Consider the following 19682-nt stretch of genomic DNA (forward strand, 5'->3'; position numbering starts at 1 on the left):
GGAAACTCTATTTCTGCATTTACACACATTGAATTCATTCATTTTTGTCTTCTTTGGCAGCCAGAAACGTGGACATTCTTTGCACTGACATGCTAATCCCCCCCCCAACACCCCCTTTTCCTCTCTCCTACTGTTTATCAATGAACTGAGGGGCAAGCTAGAAAGAAGTATTTTCTCCAATACCTGGAAGGGGTGAATCCTCTGCTCAGAAATGAGGGCTTTAAAAATTTTTGCATTTGCAAATATCTATTTCTTTTTCATATTAGCTATGGAGATAATATAAGAGTTTTCTTCATGGCCGGCATGGCATCCGGAAACAAGAACTTTCTTTGTATCATTCATGTCTTTTTTTTTAAGCATTTTATTTTTCCTTAATTACATATAAAAACAATTTTCAACATTTGTTTTAAAAATTGAATTCCAAACTCTCTCCCTCTCTCCCCACCCCCTAAATTGAGAAGGCAAGTGATTCATATATCATTGCCTTTTAAGAGATTTACTTTTTAAAAGAATCATCTAAAAAGGTAGTGATAAAAAGTCATCATATCCCTATGGGTCATATGGAAATTAAATACAACAAAATTAATGGTTAATGAGACAGTATTCCTGTTTCAAATAGCAAAATAGCAAAGTGTGCATGTTTTGCAGAGGATCATATTATTCTTTATAAGATTAAAAAGAATTTTTAAAAAAATAAAGTGACTTTGGGGGAAAAAACACCCCAGAATTTACTAAATAGTTAAGAGGATTGATTTTAGAAACAATATTGGGGAGATTTAAAATCAAATCATCCTATGGCTTAATAAAAGTAGATTGAGTTTTTCCAACATTTTTGCACTCTAGAGGTTGGTCCCCCAAATTATTCATGCTGACTTTTGTGGACAAAGAAGGGGAGAACATGCTCTTCCCTGGAACTCGGGAGGAAAAAGAAGGCCAATAACAGCCCACAATTCCTCCAGTGAATTTTGAAAGCAAGCCCTTTGTCATGATCCAGTAGCCTGTCCATATTGGAATAGTGCTGGAAGAAGCAAGCTGAGAATGACACGGAGCTATGCAAAGAGCCCTGGGTCGGGAAGGAGGGTACCTGGGTTTGAAATCCCAGCTCCACTATTTGCTAACTACCTATGTGATCTTGGGTAATTAACTCACTCCTTACGTGCCTCTTCTGTAAAAGAAGGGAGTTGGACTAGATGACCTCTAAGGTCCCTTCCAGATCTAAATCTATGATATTAAGGTTAGGACGATTTATTTGTTTGGGGTGGGGAACAGGGGGGAGAAGATAATAGTTATTAAATTCTATTCCATACAAAAATTCTCCCCAAATAATAGATGGTTTAATGGGACACAAATAAGTGCATTAGCTTTTATACCAACTGCTCAATAGGAATAAAGGGAGTTTTTAACTCCAGTGAAATTGGACACTCAGCTAATTAAGAAACCCCTTTCGATGGAATAGACAGAGGAGTTTAGAGCTGACAGGGTCCTTTGAGCCAATATAATCCAACCCTCTCATTTACAGTTGTGGAAACTGAGGCCCCAAAAGGTAAATGAAGAGATCAACTCAATAAATTCTAGGCAATAAGCAAAAACCATGTAAATTTTTTTAAAAAAGCAAATCTCAACTCAGCACCCATTTGTAGAGTGTTGTTCTATTCTTGAATCCTAGAGACCCTTATCTAATGCTAGAAATTAATAAACAACAAAACATCTAAGTAAAAAAAAAGGATAAATGAAAACAATCCTATTTTCAAATCTTTAGAAATGTGGCATCATTTAAAACAGCAGGGGCCAAGGTACCATATCCAGCTGTTTGGGTGGTGGGAAGTTCTCAAATTAACATTCATTTCAGGTTGAGTCTCTCAGAACCTGGGTAATTATTTTTGATGAAGAAGAGAAAGTCTATTTTTGCACATTCTGTCCCAGGATGCTGTTGGCATTCCTTCTTAAATTTCGCACAGACAGCAACTGGAGACACTGGAGAAAAGGGGTGAACAAAAACGAAATAGTTTGAATGATGATCTTCTTGGCAATTCTTCTCATAGTTAATTTCCTCTTTTCTCTTGTGTGCACTGGGGACTTTTGCAAATGAAATCAATCAAATATCCTACATCAAAACCGCAACTTTAAAAAAATAATAAAAAGGGGATATTTGGGCAGCAATTTTTAAAAATCTCCTTGGCATATCAAACATTATAAATATGAAGTTTGCCAATGGCCATGAATATATTGTAAAAATGTGTAAACCCAATGCTGAGAGGTTTTCCAAATGAACACCTGGAAGGCGTAAATCAAAGAAATCGTAAACTCTGTGGGTCCCAACATATGACAGGCAGGCTGAAGCAGACTGGGCTGAGCTGGGCTATGCAGGCATCAGAACTCCACAACTCATCTCCACATGGGAAGAAGAATGGCTTAACCAGGGGCCTGGGCCTACACTAATAAATAGAGAGAGAGAGAGAGAGAGAGAGAGAGAGAGAGAGAGAGAGAGAGAGAGAGAGAGAGAGAGAGAGAGAGAGAGAGAGAGAGAGAGATTGTAATTCCCAGGAACAGAAGTCTGTGAGTCTACTCTTTCATTGGAGCTGGGAAAGATAAGGGGCCAGATTCAGTTTCCTTCTATGATTTTTCAGGAGGTTTCCAGGAACCTTTTGGTAGGAAGAGAAGGGAATTCAGCATTCACAGGGATAGTAATGTTTTTGCAATATCCAGAAGTGGTGATAAAATCACCATCATTAAAAAATCACCATCTTCTCATTTAACATTTAAAACATATTTTCCACAGCAGAATGCTATCTAGATTTTAGACAGGGTGCCTCATTGTTTTAAAAAGAAAAAAATGACTAGTAATCATTTCCTCTAACAATGGGAATTAGTGTTGCCTGTTCAGAAAGTATACTGATATTACAAATTTATAATACTCCCTTCCCCTCATGAATCTAAAATGTTAATGGATAGCCATTCCTATAAAAACTAAGGAAAAGGTTTTGAGGGAGATCTGGTCTTTAGGATTACTTTACAACACATAAAACTCTCGAACTCCATCCACACACTGTGATGCCATGCTTTTAAAAATGGCTTTTCCTTATAATTATCTGTCTAAGAGAAACCTTTTAAAAAATGATATCTTCTGGCTCTCGACAGAGAGACCTGAGCAATAGTGAATATAAACATCACAAAAGCAGCTCTCTGTTAAGAGCTTTATGACTACATTTCACAGCCCCTGTTCCCCCCAGCCCCCTTCCCTTCCCCATCTCCATGAGTGGACAAGGAGAAAGGGAAACCTTCCACCCCTGCTCCAAGAAAAATAACCCCTGAGAAATTAGACTGAGTCCCACAACCAAACAAGTACCAAATGGTCCCTGATCAGAGCAAATGTTTAAATTAGATAAGTCAAATTGGGCCTTATTGAATAAAGCTTTGTTTTGCTGGCCTCCAACAAAAAAGGATCCTCCAAAGGGCATTTAAACTTGGTATTAAGAATATGTCTGCCTACATCTCCCGAGGAACAGTAGGATATGCTAAGGTGTAAAAACTTAATAATAAAAGGATGTATACCGAGGCCAGATATCTCGGGAGTGGGGGGGGGGGCGGAGCAGGGGGAATATATTTCTAGTTTTTAATTCCATCAAAATGCATCTGTGATTTCATACATTTTAAAGAGATCAATGATTTGAATAATTTCCATTGCATAAGGGTGGAAAAATTGTGAAATCTGACTTCTGCTTGGACCAACACCAAAGATTAATAAGATAAAGGATTCTTAAAACAATGCTGCAGGCAACCGGGATAACACTGCTTTGTGTGCTTCTCATGGGGAAAAGTCACTAGTGTGTCACAGAGGATGTGGGCTAACTTAAAGATGGTGAGATTAATCACCTGCTAGTGGGATTTTACAGTATTCACTTGTTGATTATTTCCATCATCTCAGATGCTAAAAAAGGAAAGAAAAACCATTGATGGATCTCTAGCCCTTCCTTGTAGCCTATATTCATGGATACTCTTAAGAAACTGATTTTTGTTTGTGCCTAAGTTGGGCAAGCTCATTCTAAAAGCAAGGTTTTATGTTCTAAGAGTATAGGTTAAACCCAGAAAGTTATTGAGTCTCTTCTCATTTTAATGATCTTTCTTGTGGCAAGTCCAGTGTCCTAATGATCACACGCTAGGTTTTGCAACTGGCCTTTGACAAAAGCAGAATGGGAGGTTGGGAGGGCTGGAATCTCATCTTGGCTCTGCTCCTTTCCATGTGCATGATGTTAGACAAGTTATTTAACCTCTATAGGCTTCACTTTCCTCATCTATAAAATAAAAGAGATGAAGTCAATGGCCTCTGAGGTCCATTTGGTCTCTTAAACTATGATCTATAATGAGTTTACCCTTGAAAAATTTCACTTCTAAATTGTGGATCTTAATAGGGAAGAGACCTGAAAACCTCCTCTAGTTCCACAATGGGATTTTTACATGTGAGGAAACTAAAAGCCTGGGATTTGATGACTCTCCATAGGATACTGTTTTCCCTTATCCCATCTTTGTGGAGACCCTGAGGACGAGTTGAATGAGCACAAGGTATCTGGAGAAGACAAATTCAAATCCCACACCTCCCACTTCTTATCTCCTAGTGGAGAGGAAAGAACCTGCGATTTTGATTTAAAAGAGCTGGGATTGAACCTTGCCTCTGCTATTGACTACTTACTGTGACCTTGGGTGAATGTAATTTCTTTCTGTGAACTCCAATCTTCTCATCTGAAAATGATGGGCTCAGCCTAGGCTGGGAGCTCACAACCCGGGGTTAGTGAATTTGGTTTAAATTCTTTTTTGAAAATTATATTTTAATAGTATGTTTCCTTTTGTAATTCAGTATACTGTTTCCCAAACCTTAAAGCACTTATATAGGTGCTAGCTATTAATAATAATAGCAATAGCTAATATATAATAATGTGTTTAAATGCATACATTAACATTAATATTAATAACAATGTGCATTTAAGCATGTTCTTTTGAGAAAGGGGTTATAAAGCTTCATCAGACTGCCCAAGGGGTCCAAGACATAAACAAGGTTCAGAACCCCTGGCCTATATGGTCTGTACCATTTCTTCCAGTGACTGATACTAAGGTGTAGTTTTTTTGTTTTGTTTTGCTTTTTGGTGAGGCAGTTGGGGTTAAGTGACTTGCCCAGGGTCACACAGCTAGTAAGTGTTAAGTGTCTGAGGCCGGATTTGAACTCATGTTCTCCTGAATCCAGGGTCAGTGCTCTATCCACTGTGCCACCTAGCTGCCCCTAAGGTGTAGTTTTTTTTTTCCTTTTTTTTTTTTTTAGTGAGGCAACTGGGGTTAAGTGACTTGCCCAAGGTCACACAGCTAGTAAGTGTTAAGTGTCTGAGGCCGGATTTGAATTCAGGTCCTCCTGAATCCAGGGCCGGTGCTCTATCCACTGTGCCACCTAGCTGCCCCTAAGATGTAGTTTTGATACTCATCTCTGCCACTGACTCCCTGTGTGATCTCTGGTCAGTTAACTATCTTCCTAGACATTTTTAGAGAGAATAGAACAATACAACTATTTTGAAAGGAGATCATACATAGATCTAGAGCTGTAATCTAGTGCAGTGGTGTCAAACTCAGTTAGAAAGGGGGACCCCTGACCTTACATAATGATAACTGTCCAGAATATTGACTTAGAAAACCATATATTAACATTTTCACTATTCTTTTGTATTTTATCTATCTTTCCTATTTCTACCCACCTACCTATTTCTGTTTGTGTATTCTCTCTCATTTATCTCTCTATCTATTATATCTATCCAGCCCCATCTATCTATCTACCTACCCATCCTATCAATCATCTCTATCTAGCCATCCTTTTCTATTTATCCATCTACCTACCTATCTATCATCTATCTATAGCTAGCTAGCTGTCTCTCATGCTCAGGACTGTTGCTGCACATTTGACACTTCTGATCTAGTCTAACTGCCTCATTTTATAGATGAATAAACTGAAGCCAGGAGACAGGAAGACCTGAGTTCACATCTAGTCTCAGACCCTTAATAACTATGTGACTTTGAGAAAATTACTTCACTTCTGTCTTCCTCAGTTTCCCCAACTGTGACATGGGGGTCATAATAACACCTACCTCCCAGGGTTGTCGTGACGATCAATGAGATATTTGTTAAGTGCTTAGTGCAATAACAAGTGTATGGAAGATATTTAATTACTTATTTTCTTCTTTCAGGACTCATAAGAATGTTAAGCTCCTTGAGGGCAGGGGTTGACTGTCATGCTTGCTTGTGTTTGGACTCCCAGCGCTTAGCATAGTGCCTGGAACACAGTAAATGCTTAATAAACACTTATTTCCTTCCTTCCTTCCTTCCTTCCTTCCTTCCTTCCTTCCTTCCTTCCTTCTTTCCTACCTCTCCCCCTCATCCATTCATACTTATTATTAGCTTTTAAGTTTATTTGGTGAAACAATCTGTTTACCTCAACGGTGACCTGGAGTTGGTCTCCTGCTTTGTGAATCATGGATGCCTGACTGGTGATTAGTCATTTCCCTCTCAAAAGCATCTCCAGAGGATCCCACACACTTTCTTCATAAAAACTAATCTCCTAAAAGAAAAAAAAAACCTTAATCTCCTAATGGGACACTGCCTGGAACATATACCCCATGAAAAAGAAAATAGTTTTATTTTTCAAATTCTTCTTGTCCACAGAGGTGCAAACCCAATTCTTGCTTGTCAAGCCACACTAGAAAATATTGTAAGGAGGAAAATAAAAGTGTCCAATAGATGTACTTGTGAGACTTAGTGGGGAGCCAAAGAACATGGGTCTAGAAAAGAAGATGACCAGCATTCCAGGCTGGGCCATTGACTAGCTCTGTGACACTGGAGCAATCACTTCTTTCTGACTCTGTTTTTTCATCTGTAAAATGGCGATAAGAAGTCTATTCTGTCTGGTTCACTGGGTTGCTATGAGGCTCAAAGAGATGAACCCTCACTTTATAGTGTTAAAAATAAAATTTATATCCATTTCTTTTTGAACTAGACCCATGACCTATGGTAATTACTCCACCAAAGCAGATTATTATCTGCCGGAAGGAAAAAAAAAAGAAGGGAGAAAAAAAAAGGAGAGAGAAAGAGGGAAGGGAGGAAGGAAGGAAAGAAGGAAGGATGAAGGGAAGAAAAGAAGGAAGGAAGGGTGAAAGGGAGGAAAGAAGGACAGATGAAAGGAAGGAGAGAGATGGGGAGGAAGGAAGGAAGGAAAAAAGAAGTGGTGATGGGAGGAAGGGAGAAAAGGGGGAGGGAGAAAAGAAGGAAGAAAACAAGTATTTATCAAGTACCTACTATGTGTCAGGCACTGGGCTAAGTGCTTTACAAATATTCCTAGAAAATGGGCACTTCTATTACCCCCATTTTACTGATTAGAAGATTGAGGCAGACAGAGATGAAGAGACTTGTCCAGGGTCACAGAGTAAGTGTCTGAGGACAGATTTGAAGTTGGAGCTTCCTGACTCCAGGCTCTATCCACTGAGCCACCTAAGCTGTCTGAGGTCCTAAGAATTTAGGTGACTTTCCCAGTCACTCAACCGTTTGTGTCAGAAGTGGCTCCTGAACCCAGATCTTTCTGACTCTGAGGTTGGTTTTCTCTCTCTTCTACATAACATGCCTCTCCACATCCATTATTATTTAATTTTTAAAATTTTTTTTTAGTGAGGCAATTGGGGTTAAGTGACTTGCCCAGGGTCACACAGCTAGTAAGTGTTAAGTGTCTGAGGCCGGATTTGAACTCAGGTACTCCTGACTCCAGGGCCGGTGCTCTATCCACCGCACCACCTAGCTGCTCCTATCCATTATTATTTAATGATGCTCTGGAGCCCAGGCAAAGGCTATCCCAGCTGGGAGGGATCTCTGTTCCCGGTGAGTCCAATGGCCTTTCATTTTACAGAGGATCAAAGTGATGTCCAGAAATGGTGGTGTCGTCACTTTCTGGAAACCAACTAGTCTGTGATTAGCAGAGCCAGGACTCAGAACTCCAAGACTAGGGCTCTCTTCAGCACTGCCACTGGGGCTTCATTGAGAGGATAACCTCAGCTTCTTCCTCTAACTCCCAGGTATAACCAGGCGAGCTTACACTGCCAAAGCACTTCCAGGATGACAACATATCTTCCTTGCAACCATCCAGTGAGTGAAGGAATATGAGTATTCACAGTTTCATTTAACTAGTGAGGGTGCTGAAGCTCCTGGTTCCATGCTTTTCCCAGTCCTGTAGGCTGTCTTTTCCAGGGTAGAAAATATGACATATCTGTGCACAATTGGCACACCTCAAGTGAGGGCGAGATAATGTGTGTCAGGCTCTCGGAAATTCAAGGAAGCAGATTAGAGGGTAGCATTACACAGTGGAAAGAGCATGGAATTTGGAGACAAAGAACCTGAGTTCAAATCCACCATCTGCTGCTTACCTAACTCTGAGTTGTTATGAGTACTGAATGAGATAATATTCATAAAGTGCTTAGCACAGTGCTTAGCATATAGCAGGTACTTAATAAATGCTTCTTCCCTTCCTTCCTTTTTTCCTCTCCTTCCTTCCTTCTTTCCCTCCCTTCCCTTTTTCCTTCCTTCCTTCCTTCCTTCCTTCCTTCCTTCCTTCCTTCCTTCCTTCCTTCCTTCCTTCCTTCCTTCCTTCCTTCCTTCCACCTGCTTGAACTTGGGCAAATCACTCTGCCTATGTAGGCTTCATTTTCATTATCAGTAAAATGAGAAGGTTGAGCTTTGTGGTCCCTAAATTCTCCTCTAGTTCTCAATCCTATGGGTTGCAGGGTGGATTAGAGCAAACCTTCTTGAACTGTGGGTTGTGACCCCATATGGGGCAGTGTAACTGAATGTGGGGGTCATGAAAAATATGTGAACAGTGAAGAGTTATGTGTACCTATTTTATATACCTATATACCTGGGTTTGTGTAGAAAATTTCTTGGGTGAAAAGGGTTTGAGAGTGGAAAAAGTTTACGAAGTCTCAGATCGGAACAGCTGGCCTCAAGACAGGAAGACTTGATTCCAATCTTCTTTAAGACACTTACTGGCTGTGTGACCCTGGGCAAGTCACTTAACCCCAATTGTCTCCCCCCCCCAAAAAATGAAAATGGGCCTAAAGATGAAGATATAGGAGATAATCCAGATGAAATAAAAACAGTAAATGACATTTATATAGGACTACCGAATTTTTAGGTAGTCCTATCCCTATCTGAAAGATGGGGAAATTGAGGCATTGGGAAGTGAAGTGATTTGCCCATGGCCACATAGCTAGAAACCATCAGAAGCAAGATTCAAACTCATGTTTTCTTGAAAATAAGGAAAGTACTCTATCCAGTATGCCATAGAGCTTGTTGTGCTGGAGATGTATTGACTCCCTGGAAATTAACTTTGAGGAAAAATAAGCAAACATACACACACATGTGTGATTATAGTATAGTATAACTTACATTATATTATGTTGTGTTGTGTTATGTTGTATCATGTTATGTTGTGTTGTGTTGTATTGTATTATATTGTATCCTATAATATTATATTGTATTATATCATATATCACATCACATCATATCATATCATATCATATATTATATATCACACATATGCATGTATTTGGGATTTATTTTTTAAAAAAGCAATTGCAGAAAAGAGTCTTGCTTTTTTAAATCTTCTGGTCAGTGAACCACTGTTTTTATTACTTACCATATATGATGCTTGCATCAACCCTCTCACAGAAATGTGCCCTTTCAGGGGTGGGTTCAAGTTGGTGCCTTTGTTCCTCAGCTGCTTTTCCCAAACATGTCCATTGAAGCTAACCCCGCCTTTTTCAGCAGTGAGGTTCCTGTACTAAGAATGACTGCCCCTCATCCTTCAGTTAGAGCAAGAAATGAACCCTCATTTCCTCTTTTATTCTTTCCAGTTCCTGATGCCTAAAAAGGCTTGGATTGTGTTGAGCTGGGATTTGTTTGTTCTCAAGGAAGAAAAATCTCTCTGGAAATTCCAAACCTGACCTCAGTTTTGCAAAATTTAGTAAAGAAATGGTGATGAAGAAGAAGAGGAAAAGGAAGAGAAGAAGACGGAAGAGGAGGAGGAGGAAAAAAGAGACTCCTTTCATGAACTTGGGCAAGTTACTCTCTGGGCTTCAGTTTCTTCATCTGTAATAGAAGGTTGGCTCACAAATCTATAAAGCCAGAGTCATATATCTGACCATTTGCTGGCCATATTTTTGCAATCTTCTTTGTCCCCCCACCAAAAAAATTTTTTTTAATTATTTTTTTAAATCCCTTGCTTTTACTTTATATATGTGTTGCATTTACAATCTATAAATGTATCATACCCCCTCTCACAGCAAAATGAAGTCTTTTGAAGGCAGGAATTCTTCCATTTTTGTTTTTAGATCCCCAACACCCAACATAGAAGCTGCTACATAGTAGGTGCTTAATAAATGCTCATTGAATTAAACTGGATTACACCATTTCGTGGGTCACCTCCAGCTCTAAGAATTAGTGACTCTTGAATTCACATTCACTGAATACTTTTCAGCCTACAAAGTACTCTAATCATGGTAACCCTGGGAAGTAGGGAAGGGTTAGGGACCAGATTTGTTATTTCACTTTTATATGGAACTCCCATATGAAGCACCTCTCTCTACCTTCTCTGTAAGTTACATGAGCTACCTGGAGCAGGTGGAGGATAAGTGGTCTCTCCAGGATCACACAGTATGTGTCAGAGAAGAAAGCTGAACCCAACCGTCTTATTGGCTCCATGGATGGCACTATTTTCTATGCTCATATTTCTATGGCATGGTGAATATTGTCATTATTCCCATTTTACAGATGATGAACAGAGACCCAAAGTGATGAAGTGATTTGCTCAATGTCACAGAGCTAGTGTTAAACGTGGTCTCTGTGACTCCTTCCATATTCTTTGTCTAACTATAACCTAATTATTTACATGTTGTTTTCCCCAGTAGAATATGAGCTCCTTGAAAGCAGGGCCTGATTTTGCTTTGCACTGCATCCAGAGCACTAAGCTCAGTGTCTGATATATAATAAGCCCTTGATAAATGTTTGTTGACTGAATCCAATTCTAGGGCTTTTCCTACCCCATCCCAGAGGACTAGGATCTACCTTACCATAGCTTTGAGGAGGAGAACTTTCTCAATTGTCAATATGGGGACCTGGTTAATGTTTCAGTTTCCTAAAATGACTTGAAGAATGGAGAATTCCCTCATATTATGTGGGGAGCTAGGTGGCTCAGTGGATAGAGTGCTGTGCCCAGAGTCAGGAAGATTCTGAGTTCAAATCTACTCTCAGACATTTACTAGCTATATGACCCTGGGCAAGTCATTTAAACCTGTGTGCCTCGGTTTTTTCATCTGTACAAATGAGCTAGAGAAGGAAATGTCAAATAACTCCAGTATTTCTGCCAAGAAAACCCCAAATGGGTTCATAAATAATCAGACATGATTGAAATGACCGAACATATTGGAACATATTGTTTGGGTTCTTTAAATTGACTAAAATATAAGTGAGTCTTACAAAGCTCAGGGGGTCACTTGGGTTATATGCTTCTTCCCTTCCTTCCTTTTTTCCTCTCCTTCCTTCCTTCTTTCCCTCCCTTCCCTTTTTCCTTCCTTCCTTCCTTCCTTCCTTCCTTCCTTCCTTCCTTCCTTCCTTCCTTCCTTCCTTCCTTCCTTCTTTCCTTCTTTCCTTCCAGGACCCAACTCAAGTTTGTAAGCTAAGATGGAGTCTCCCCAGAAACATGGGTCAGGAGACACCAAGCTGCTGAGAGAGCTATTACTGCAGAAAAAGATTTGTCTTTAGAGCGTGTTTCTTTCCCTCCTGGGGATTTGTTCCATCCTTTCAACTGGTGTGGGAGTTTCTGAGTTGAATTAATAATACTATCAATTAACAATATATATAATATTTATATATCTTAAATAATTTATATTGATAACACTAGCTATCAATAATATTATTAAGATTTGCAAAACACTTCATAATTATTATCTCATTTGACCCTCACAAAAATCCTGATGGAGAGATGTCATTATTACCCCCATCTTATAGATAAGGAAACTGAGGCTGAGAGAGGTCTTCCAGAGACATACAGTCACTTTTGAATTTCCTTATTCCTGGTCCAGGGCACAATCTGTTGAGATAGCAACCACCTCTAGAATTGTTTTCCATTTTGTTTATGAGAGGCCAAGAATAATTTTATTAATAGATGTTTCACCTTTAAATTATATTTTGATAGAATTGCTCAGTTAAATGTCTTATTATTTGATTTCTGATAATATATTGAGTTTATGGGTTGAATTTACACTGGATGGGGACTCAAGGCAAACATTTATTTTTCATCCTTTCACTGAGCATGGCAAGGGGACTGAGAAACTGACTGCTTTTATATATCTCTATAGCACTTTATATACTATGGGGGCAGATACTGTGAGAATCCTCTCCCTAAAGTTATTGATGAGGAAACAGAGACTCAGAAAAGTTCAGTCACTTGCCCACAGCACATGGTTAGTGAGTTTTGCATTCAGGACTAAAACCATAGTCTTTTTTTTTTTTTTTTTTAGTGAGGCAATTGAGGTTAAGTGACTTGCCCAGGGTCACACAGCCAGTAAGTGTTAAGTGTCTGAGGCCGGATTTGAACTCAGGTCCTCCTGAATCCAGGGCCAGTGCTCTATCCACTGTGCCACCTAGCTGCCCTAAACCATAGTCTTTTGATTGAAAAGGTTTTGTTCTTGTTTTTACATCACCCGGTCACATTTAGGTTTTGTTATCTTAAGATAAAAGGGTCAAAGGATATAGAATTGGTAGAGACCTCCAAGATCATGGACTCTAACCCAGCATATTGTCGTCTATCTATTCCAATTATTTATACACATTGATTCAATTCCACAAGCATTCATCAATCACCTATTGTGTATCAGGCAGCCTGGCATAGTAGATGTTGAATTGGCCTCAAAGTAGGAAGACCCAGGTTCAAATTCCACCTTTGTTATACACTGACTGACTAATCAAGACACTGACTGCATCACTGGTCAATTTCAAGGATTCTAAGTGACTCTCTAAGACCATGCATTGCACAGAAAATGCTGATCTGATTTGGCAAAAGAAGTTTTCTCAATCAGGAATTTCCTACATCAATAAACTTACAAGTACTATCCCCCCCAAAAAAAACCTCTATGAGTGGAGAGAAAAGAATGGGTGTGAGAGATGTTGAAGAGATAGAATTAGCAAGACTTGACAAATGATTGGACATAGTATGGGGGAGGAGGACAAAGAGAATGGGGAGGTAACTGGGGTGGGGAGGGAAGAAAAGATTTGAGGATGACTGATGATGTCTCCTCTTTCTTACTAGATTGAAAGTTCTCTGAAGAAACCTGGAGGGTCTTACGTGAGCTGATGATGAGTGAGATGAGCAGAACCAGAAGAACATTGTACACAGTATCATCAACATTGAGTGTTGACCTACTGTGATGGACTATATTCTTCTCACCAATGCAATGGTACAGAAGAGTTCCAGGGAAGTCATGATAGAAGAGGATCTCCAAATCCAAGAAAAAAAAAAAGAACTGTGGAGTATAGATGCTGAATAAACCATACTATTTCTTTTGTTTTGGGTGCTGTTGTTTTTTTTTTCTATTTTGAGGTTTTGCATCATTGCTCTGATTTTTTCTCTTATAACAGGACTAATGCAGAAATAGGATGAATGTTATGTGTATATATATATATTTGTGTGTGTGTATAGATATATCTTTATATCTATATAGATATATAGATATAACCTATATCAGATTACCTGCTGTCTAGGGGAGGGGGGAGGGAGGGAAGGGAGGGAGAAAAATCTGAAATCGTAAAGCTTGTATAAACAAAAGTTGAGAACTATCTTTACATGTAACGGAAAAAATAAAATACCTTATATGTAAAATTAAAAAAAAAAAAGAAAGTTCCCTGAAGTCAGGGACCATATTATATTTACTAAACACCTGTTAAGTGAACAAACTGTTGAACACTGGGAAATATACAAATATAAACATTATTTGTTTTTTGTTTGTTTTTTGGTGAGACAGTTGGGGTTAAGTGACTTGCCCAGGGTCACACAGCTGGTAAGTGTTAAGTGTCTGAGGCTGGATTTGAACTCAGGTCCTCCTGAATCCAGGGCCAGTGCTCTATCCACTGCGCCACCTAGCTGCCCCAACATTATTTGAATGAATGAAATTATATGGAGGCCGATTTTGGCTTAGTTGAATCCATGCTAGACAAACGTTGGGAATGATGCAATGTTTTCTTCCAATAATTGAATAGGAGACAGGTCTAATCACCATTGGTAAAGTGTGCGGTGATTTTAAACAATGTCAAACATATTCCAAAACAGGGAGAAGAGCCCTTCCATGACTTGTCTTCATGCCATCACTCTCTCCAGCCTCATCCATGAGAGGATTTCATCTGCTGAGCATACTGGGCATGCTGACCCATGTCTCTCCCCTCACCCCTGTTACAAAAGTACAAAATCTATCCTGCTCCAGCTCATTTGACAGGTGAGGAAACTGAGATACACAGGGTTAAATGACTTGTCCAGGGTGACACAATTAGTTAATGTGCGAGACCAGATTTGAACTCAGGAAGATGAGATTTCCTGATTCCAGACCTGGTGCCTTATCTACTGCATCATATAGTTCCCCATAAGTGGATCTTAGATGGCCTATTTCCACTCTGGGATTCTAAAATTCTATTTCATGTTATATAAAGTCTCTCCAGGACACAAAAATTCAGCAAAATTCATAATGAAAATAAGGGGAGGGGGCAGCTAGGTGGTGCAGTGGATAAAGCACTGACCCTCAATTCAGGAGGACCTGAGTTCAAATATGGCCTTAGACACTTGATACTTACTAGCTGTGTGACCCTGGGCAAGTCACTTAACCTTCATTGTCCTGCCATAAAGAAAGAAAGAAAAAGGAAGGAAGGAAGGAAGGAAGGAAGGAAGGAAGGAAGGAAGGAAGGAAGGAAGGAAGGAAGGAAGGAAGGAAGGAAGGAAGGAAGGAAGGAAGGAAGGAAGGAAGGAAGGAAGGAAGGAAGGAAGAAAGGAAGGAAGGGGAACCTTTTCCCCAAACAGGAAAACTCATCTCAATTCCCAACCATGAAATGACAGATAAAGGTGTATGCCTTCTGAGGCCTACCTATCTTTCCTCCAGAGTAAAGTGCCTTCCATCAATCACTCTGTTTATCATTCCATCAGCCCACAATCTGGCCAGTCATTCTACTGACCTTTGACTCAAACAAAGTGTACCAAGTCATCAGTCCTGTTCTCTCTCCTGACAGCAAAGGGCTCAGAAAGACCCCCTAAAATGCATTTTTTTTCTCTTTCTCTATAACCTGACCCTGGGGGACCTCTGCAACCTGCCCTAGCAGTGAGAACCATCACCAGTCCAAGCTCCCTGATACCACTCCCAGCATGGACAGGGAAACACACGCTTACTCACAAAAACTGGCATTTCCCCCTAGAGTTTGAGAGACATTTGATCAGATGGTAAAATGTCTGCAGATAATTAGAAGTGGATAGGGCCTTGAAGATTTTCTAGGCTCTCAAGCTGGGGGTCCATGGGCCTTCTGAATCCATGGATAGATTTCAGGGTGTCTGTGAACTTGGAACTTTTCATATTTAGATAACTATTTCAATCAGTTTACTGTGGTATTTTATTGTATGCATTTAAAAACACAATTCTAAGGAGTTCACGGGATTCCCCAAACTACCAGAGGGGACCCTAACACAGAGAAGTGTTTAGTCTGGGACATGCTCCATTACCGAGTATGCTTTTCAATGTGGGTATTTCCTTCCCAAGGTGCAGGTGACAATCTACCTGTGCCTTCTTATTCTAGGCTAATCTTGTTCACTTAAAAAAAGTCCTAGGCCTGTGGTTTCATCAACGTAGGAGATTCCCTGGTATGGAAGCAAGTCTCCACCTGTTCTTTGATTTATCATCTTGGAGAGGTGTCTAGGGCACAGAGAATTTTAAAGGATTTGACTGGGGTCACATTGCCAGTAAGGGTCAGAGACAGGACTTAAATGCAGGTCTCACTGACCCCAAAGCTAACTTTCTAAGCCTTGTGTCACATTGCCTTCATCCCTATCTATGTCCCCTGATAAATTTTCTAGGGGAACACCCCCTGGGCAAGGCCCCTTCTGCTAGGTGCATTGTCATCGCATACATGCCAGTGTCTGTTATCCCTTGCTTTTTTTGTGAGGCAATTGGGGTTAAGTGACTTGCCCAGGGTCACACAGCTAGTAAGTGTCAAGTGTCTGAGGTCAGATTTGAACTCAGGTCCTCCTGAATCCAGGGCCAGTGCTCTATCCACTGCGCCACCTAGCTGCCCCCATCCCTTGCTTTCTGTATGACCTGATCTTTCTGTCTTATGTCTCTCTGATGGTATCCTTTATGTTACAATTCTTTTTGGTAAGCCATTGCCACCTATTCACACTTCCTATGTCCTCTCCTCTGCCCTCTAAGTGACTTATTCTTTCACACTTTCTACATATTCAGTATCCCTGAAAGAACACTTTTTATTTCAGAGAGAATTTTAAGGTCATTTAGAAGCACTGTGCAGTTTCTCCAATGGAATCCATCCTTCTTCCTTTTTTTCAGTCTGAACTTCCTCCATCATCTCTACTCAATGTCCATCCAAGAAGGATGTGCTGATGGACCAGTTCTATGGGATGTCCATCCAATTACATATGACAGCAGGAAGCCTTTAACCACTCGGTTTTTGTTGGGTGGATGGATGTCTACTCATTGAGGAGGCCATGTGGTGCCCTCATCAGACAGTCAAGAAACATTTATTAAGAGCTAACTACATGCCAAGTATTGAGCTAAGCACCAGGGAGACAAAGTAAAAAAAATCCCTGCCTTCAGGGAGCCCACAGTCTAACGGGGGAGACAACATGCAAACAGCTATATACAGATAAGACATATCCAGGATAAATTGGGAAAAGTCTCAAAGAAAAGGCCCTAGAATTCTGGGCTTTGATATAAAAGGCACAGTGTTATCCTCAACCATGAGTAACATCTACAGGAAATCCTTCCTCGATTTAGACTATATGAACAGGACATTCTGCATGAGAGTGGTAAACACCTTTGGTAAGCACGTCTCTCTCTTTATGCCTTGGCTAATATTAATAATTAGAAGGTCATGGGACAAAGTTACCACTTGTTGCATCTTGCAAGAAATCTTGTATCACAAGATACAAGGCAGCTAGATGGTGCAGTGGATAGAGCACTGGCCCTGGATTCAGGAGGACCTGAGTTCAAATCCAACCTCAGACACTTGACATGTACTAGCTGTGTGACCCTGGGCAAGTCACTTAACCCCAATTGCCTCACCCCCCCCCCAAAAAAGAAATCTTGTATCAAGAGAGATAAAGCACTCTGCACAATTTAAAGGATTATATTAATGCTAGCTCACCTTTATCATTTTTATTATTATTTTAATATGAGCCTGAGGCATAACTTGCTGGAAGACAACCTTTAAAGTGATATTTTGTTTGACTGACTCATTTCCATAGTTAAAAACCACCAATAAACTCTGGGATCTTGTCTTCTCTAAATCTTTTAGTCAATAGTGTGAGTATAGAATTTCATTGGTGAAAAGTGGTTTGTTCCCTTTAGTACATTTTCATCATGGGGCTATCCTTGATGATGCATTATTATTCTTGTTAAGATATTGGAGAGATGGAAAAGTAGGCATGTGGATCAGTAGTTTTATAGTTTCTTAATTACTTTTTTCTTTCTTTCTTTCTTTCTTTCTTTCTTTCTTTCTTTCTTTCTTTCTTTCTTCCTTTCTTTTGTTTTTTGGCAGGGCAGTGAGAGTTAAGTGACTTGCCCAGGGTCATGCAGCTAATAAGTGTCAAGTGCCTGAGTCCAGATTTGAACTCAGGTCCTCCTGAATCCAGGGTCAGTACTTTATCCACTGTGCCACGTAGCTTCCCTCTTGATGAATTTTTTACAGTATAATATGGTTTATTTTTTCCAAAGCATGTGGTACATTTCAAGTATGTTAACAATCAGCCTCTTGACATCCACAAAATTGTGTCACCTCTAGATCAAACCTTTTTTGTGTACATTGAGTCTGGTCTACTCATTCTTTCTATTTTCTTTTTCTTTTTTTAAAGTACTATTTCTATTTCCTTATGCAGCACTTTGGGGATTGCGATGCTAGAATCCTAATAAGGTGGCAACCCCATGTTGGAAAATGTTTTCCATTTTTTTGCCTGCTTGTTATCTTCCTTCTAGTGAGATCTTTAAATACTCTTAGGATGACCTGGCTTAATTGTGCCTTTTACCAAGTTTCCTATGAGGTTTTTTTCACCATCCAGTGCTTATAGCTATTTTAGGAGGTGGTATTGCTCTTAATCTTCCACCATTCTCCTCTTTAAGGCCTTACAAATGGGTTTATAGTCCAAATTCACTTTAACCTTGGCTGACATATCTCTCTACTTGGCAAGGAGATCAGGTTCTTGCTGGCTGTAGGGGTTTCTAGGCTCTTTTGTTCTCCTCATTTTGGCAATCTATTTATGTCAGTTAAATGTGTTGGTGACTGTTATTTTATCCATTTCTCATAGATGAGACTGGAGTTACCTGGACTGTGTGCCATCTCTTCATTCTTTCTTCTACTTTGGTATTGATTTTGATCTTTGCTCTTACAAGTCAATGGTCTGGCCATACTTATCCAGGTTATTTTGAAACCTTTACTAAACTAATAACTAGAACTTTCCATGTTAGAATATTATTAGTTTAAGGCCCACACAGATTAAATAAATCAACTAATCAAACGTATAAGCATAGTGTGAAGCAGTGCTTAATTTATTTGGGAGGAATGAATTGCTTTAAATATTAGATGAAGACAATAATGATGCCTCACTGGAAATGTCTTGTCATGGGCTAAATAATCAGGTAAACCTCTGGGCCTATAGTATAACCCAGCAAGCCAACTCAAAGCTTCCTACTCCAGCAGCAGACCAGTCACTTGTAGTTAAATCCACTGGTAAAATACTCTTGAGACAGAATTGCCCTTAGGGAGGAAAGGACCAAGTTTCTCTCCTCCTCCTCTTTACCATTGGCCAAATAAGAACCTTGTGAACTTCAAAAACTCAACAGATCTGGAGTTCCTATCAGAGCCAATGGCTCTGGGGCAATATCTGCATTGGGAGCTGAGAGACACACTGAAGACCAAGTAGACACATTGAAGAAAAATAGCTTCAGGACTCTATGAGAACAATGATTCTCAGGACCCAGTAGAGAGATACACCCAAGGAGAACTTCATGAGCACTCCATGATGGGAGAGGGGGTCTTCCAGTAACCAGGAATTGTGCTTGCCTTTGGTCACATATGCCTTCTAAGTTTAAACCTACCTTTCCTAAGGGCCTTGAGTATATAAAGAAAGACTATGCTCCTGGTTTGGAGAGGAAGCTCTTTCTGTAGCAAATGCCCCTGCCACCCCCACTTAGGAAATAAATAACCTTCCTAAAAGCTAATTAGTGGTCTCTGATAATCAATTGTTAGAACCCTGGTAGGGACTTTTGAGGGACAGTATGAGAAAATTCCCAAAACTGAAATCCAGAGCAGTCAATCCATTTCCCGAAAGTCATACAGATACTAAGGATCAGTTT

Source organism: Dromiciops gliroides, chromosome 2 (assembly GCF_019393635.1).
Source record: "Dromiciops gliroides isolate mDroGli1 chromosome 2, mDroGli1.pri, whole genome shotgun sequence".
Taxonomy (NCBI): Eukaryota; Metazoa; Chordata; class Mammalia; order Microbiotheria; family Microbiotheriidae; genus Dromiciops; species Dromiciops gliroides.